Source organism: Grammomys surdaster, unplaced genomic scaffold, assembly GCF_004785775.1.
Source record: "Grammomys surdaster isolate TR1022 unplaced genomic scaffold, NIH_TR_1.0 170, whole genome shotgun sequence".
NCBI classification, from domain to species: domain Eukaryota; kingdom Metazoa; phylum Chordata; class Mammalia; order Rodentia; family Muridae; genus Grammomys; species Grammomys surdaster.
Genome location: NW_021604618.1, coordinates 11423337 through 11428360, shown reverse-complemented (window position 1 = coordinate 11428360; position 5024 = coordinate 11423337). Strand labels below are relative to the sequence as shown.

The 5024-nt window shown below is 45.0% G+C and overlaps 1 protein-coding gene across 1 annotated transcript in view; it reads right to left on the bottom strand.

Moving 5' to 3' along the window:
* Kcna4 (potassium voltage-gated channel subfamily A member 4) overlaps window positions 1–1585 on the bottom strand; it is a 7567-nt gene extending 5982 nt beyond the window's left edge. Inside the window, exon 1 of the mRNA XM_028767088.1 lies at window positions 1106–1585. The gene's annotated coding sequence lies outside the window, so the exon portion shown is untranslated. The remainder of the gene's footprint in view (window positions 1–1105) is intronic.
* Window positions 1586–5024: the final 3439 nt, after the last annotated feature.

Below are 5024 nucleotides of genomic sequence, written 5' to 3'. Positions count from 1 at the left end.
AGAAAGAAAGAAAGAAAGAAAGAAAGAAAGAAAGAAAGAAAGAAAGAGGGAGAGAGGAAGGGAGGGAGGGAGGGAGAGAGAGAGGGAGGCAGAGAAGCAGGGAGGCTTGGTGGGAAAGGGGAGACAGAGGGAAGAAAGTGAAAGAAAGAAAAAGAAAGAAAGAGAGAGAGAGAGAAAGAGAGAGAGAGAGAGAGAAAGAAAGAAAGAAAGAAAGAAAGAAAGAAAGAAAGAAAGAAAGAAAGAAAGGGAAAAGAAAAGAAATTATAAACCCATCAAACCATTTTTCCAGCAAACCAAACTGATTTAAAATCTCTCTTTCTCCAGGTATTCTTCTTAAGAGAGTCAAGCTGACTTTATGCAAGAGACCTTTACAGGGGCTTTCCCCTGTGCCTTTTAAACATCGTTAAACTAATAGGATTTTGCAGGGCACCTATTGCTGCCTCTATGTTCATATGCCTAAATACAAACCAAGCATCCCTCTTCCCTTCCTACCCAACAACAAGGCTCCTTTCCTTTCTAGATGCTAATTTCTGCAACTGTGTTAGGGTGGTACCTGAACCAAATCTGGGAGAAGGGCAGAGAGGGGCAAAATTAAACATAAAAAGGTGATAGAATAAGAAAAACCAACACCAAGAAACAGGTTCTTCAACTCAATGCACACCATTTATCCAGTCCCTGTGGACTGCTCAAACACTCTGAAAATGCATGCCTTCCTAATGTTGGGAGAGGCAGCAATACAGATCCGCTCATCAGCTGTTCGCAAAGGGGAGGAACGGTGAAGCTGGGATCAGGCAAAACGAAAATGATGCTGAACCAAAACCCCACCTTGTTGGGGAACGACATCTTTAATTGCGCCCTAGCCTCCAGACCTGGGTTCCCGCTCTGTCACATTAAGCAGGGCGCACTCGCCCCATCCCCTGGGTTGCCCCTGGAGCGCCGCGTAGCATCTGCACCTCCCTTCTCCCACCTCCTGGTTTATTTTTAACCGCCTTCCATTCATGTCCTTCTGTCACATTCTCAATATTATTTATTCCTCAAATGTCCACAGTTTCTCAACAGCCAAAAGAGTAAGGTGAAGAGAAGATGAGAAAGATCTCATACTCACCATTCCCAGCAAGTGCGAAAAAATAAAAATAGAAAAAAAAATCCCCCCGGTGATTTGTTTCCCCTTTCCAAGCTGCAACAGCTGGAGGAGGGGCAGAATCATTGGGGGTGGGGGTGCAGTATAAAAAAAATCACTCCGGTTTGGCAGGTGAAGGATCCCAAATATCCGTGGAGCAAGTTCGGTCGCCTTGGCCAGGGGGTAGGGGGTGTCACAGAGTCCTCCTTACTGGAGCCCAGAGGTGGAGACTGGGGACGCTCCAAGGTAGACCCCGGAGATTTCTGGTTCCTCTGGAGTTCGGCACAGCAGACCTGGGCTGGGAACGGAAGTCAAGGTTCTCTGAAAAAGACTCAAAATCCTAGATAGCAGCGATCACTTGTTAAGCCTGCATTCCTTCTCCAGTATCCATCCCAGTCTTGCTCTCTAGCTGGCTGCAGGAGCAGCACACGCCTCCCCAGGCTGCCAGCGCGCACGGGCGGGGGCGGGGCCTGGCCGGGCCGAGGGTGTGGCCTTTGGGGCTGTCACTAGGGGGTGCCTCCCCGCGTGGCTGGGCGGGCATAGTCACGACGCTGCGACCCCACCCGTCGGCCCAGCCCCCACGACTGCTTAGCTTCTGGAAACCATCCCAGGAGCACTTGGCTATCAATCCCAAGCGAGGAGCAAATCTGGGAGGCAGCTGTGTCCTGTAGGAGCTATCCAGGACCACAGCACAGGTGCCACTAGAGAAGCTGGGAGATAGGGACTTGGATGAGAGATGCAGTCCAGAAAATGGGGTGGATAGTTTGGGACGGCTTCTCTGCCTACCGTGATCTTTTATCTGCAGACATTTGTCCTCTGTTTACCCCCTAGAGGTAGTAGGGCTCAGGTGCTTCTCTGGCAAGACTGCAGGTCCAAGAACCCTTGTTTCCCCTTGTTGAGTACACAACAGCCATAGTCTCAGCGTTCCTGGAACACCAAGAGTCTACAGCCTCAGCTACTAGTCCAGGCTGCCTCCCAGACACAGAGAAAGATCAACTTTACCCATGTATTAGACCATATGTTAGAGACTGGTCGAATGTGAAGTCTGACCCCGGGTGAAGGCTGCTGCGCATAGGAGGCTCAAGTCACGACAGGGGGGAAGTTGGAGGGTTATGGACAAACTGTTAAAAATGGCCTAGACTGGAGGATTTGAAAGGCTGAGATGACTCCTCTGTGAAACTCTTGCTACAAAAATAATTGAAGCTTAACCAGAGATTCCATGTGGGCCACTGGGGAGGCTTTATATTAGTACCCCAAACTTTACTGCCGTCTACTTTTTTTTTCCACATTATCTTTTCCCTGAGCAGCTAAATGTGTTTCCAGGAAGGCAACCCCACCCCATATAAATTTTAGGTGGTTATTTTGTGGATGTCTCTGGGACATAGATGTGAGTATATAAGAAAGGTTAGTTCAGATAAGGGGCTGGGGCGGGGGATCAGGGTGGTGGTCGGGTTCGAGTCTTGGGGTATCTCCCTCAGCACCCCTGATGGATCGAATAGGCAGGATACACAAGTCCAACTACTGGAGCAGATCCATCCTGGGCTGGTCGGTTGGCACCTGAGTTGCCGTATTCTCAGGCAGCTTTGTTCATGGGCCTATTGGGCTTCCTTCCTTTGTGATTCCCGATTAATTATTAAGGGAAATATTCCTGAGCTGAATTATAGATATGCTCCCTGTGCACTGCACTCATCCTGTCGCTGCTGACGCAGGGAAAGACACCTGGAAGACTGCTTTACTTGTTTAATTTTTTAAAATAATGGAGTGGGGGCTGAAATGTAATTAGTGAGGAAGGGACAAACAAATGAACTCTAGTGTGGGATCTGGTTTTCCTATATTCTTCCAGTCAACACACCTTGAGATTATGGCTCAAACAAATTATCCAGAATACACTTCACCACCACTCCATCTTGCACCCACCCCCAGCCTGTAGGTAAAGGAACAGAGAAAAGTTTCTACAGACACCTAGAGAAGCTATATGTTCCAAGTCATTCTGAATTGGAGACCATTCTGGCAAATGGGAAGGATTGACTTCTCCAAAACTGAAAGCAATCATTTCAATTCTAAAATAGGTTAGGTTCCTGTGCGGTTTTACAGGTGCCAGAAAGAGAGGATTGACTTACTGTTAGGCCATCAGAAGGGTGTTTTAGGGAATGGTAGAATCAGGGATGAGGGCATAGGGTATAAGATCTTGGGACTAGTTTCCAAAACCAATTTGTGAGATCAATCCACAGTAGCTATGGAATGCTTCCAGGGAGTTGAAAGATAAGATTGAATAATGTACTAAAGATAATGGTTGTATCAAAGCTTGGGTGTTTTCATTGGATCACCTGGAAACTTTGCAAAGTATACTTCTATATGTCATTGGCTATTTATTCTTCTTATGGCCCAGAAAGTTTTAAACACTTAAATGCCTGAAGTCTTCATGAGCATCTTTATTTCTTAGGTATCAGGAAGAGAAACTAGTAAATCATAGCAATAATTCAGCTGAATAAAAGCCACTCTGACAATACTCATTCAGAATATTGAATGAATATTTATTGACTACTTGGTCATGGCATAGAATAGTCATTGTGTGACCAGACCATCATTGACTATGTTCTAAGTTTTTTGCATGTATATTGCCTTGTTTAACCTGTATGACTATTTTATATGACTGGTACTATTCTGTCACTAATACATAAAGGAATTAAGATTCCCATGGGTTATAAAGCGTTGGCTAAAGTTGTCTAGTTTATGATGTAGTAGCAGAACTATCCCTCATACTTGTGACTTTGGCAACATGGACAAAGCCTGTACTCAGTAACAATAATACCACACACTCTGTGCCCACCTATCCATGTAAGCAAATAGCTGTTACAGATTTACAGAATCTCAACTAGTGGTATGATGCAGATATGAAAGTGCTGCATCTGGAATACAAAGAACCTAACAGCATCCGATCCAAGGGAAACAAATAAGGACCTCAAAGGAAAAGAGAAAGTCTGAAGACTTGTGAGAGTTAGAGTGGCTAACTATGGAAACACGTAGGCTTCTGGTGCTAGGATAAAGAACATTAAGCAGGTGGAATCGTTGGGTTAAGAACAGAACACCTGGGAAGAACATGTCCCACTCTCAGCTCTCTGCCCTCATTCCAGCACAGACATATGCAAACATGAGCATATACACACATACAGTCATGTACACATGGCACACACACACACACACACACACACACACACACTCATACACACAGGGTGGTTAGGAAGTCTGTGGGACTTTACTGAGTCCATTATGAGGGCTTCTGTTCTTAATGAGTGTCCTAGTTTCAAGTGAATAGCAATGTTCAGTTTACCCCTCATGGCCTCCTTAACAAGCCTGTGACACATTACTGAAAACAGGTGCTTCCTCCCCACAACCTCTGCTCTGGAAACAAACACTGTATCTAGCCCAGGTTGTGGATCAATAAAGAAAGAGGTTTCCATTGTATGTTGGGAAAAAACTAAATGGAGAACATTACTTTTATATCTTCTAATTCCAGATCCTCAGATAACCAATTTTAAAGTTCTGAAGTGATGCAAAGATGAAAAAGAACCAGAGAACTTATTTCCATGCCGCCCCCTCCAGATTCATAGGCGGAGATCTTCTGAGCAGCCCACTATTCTCAATGCAAGTGAGCCGCTCAGCTAGGTGTTACTCATAGTTGGGGTTTCCAATGACTGCTCACCCTCATTTTCCATCCTATTACATCTTATGCATATTCTACTCAGGTCTCAAGAATTCAGAAAGGCATATTTATTTCTGACTACAGTCCATTTAAGTTTCTGTAGCAAAGTACCATAAACTTCGTGACTTACAAACAATAGAATTTATTTCTCACAGTAATGCAGGTTAAAAAATCCAAGAACATGAAGCTGGCTATATCTGT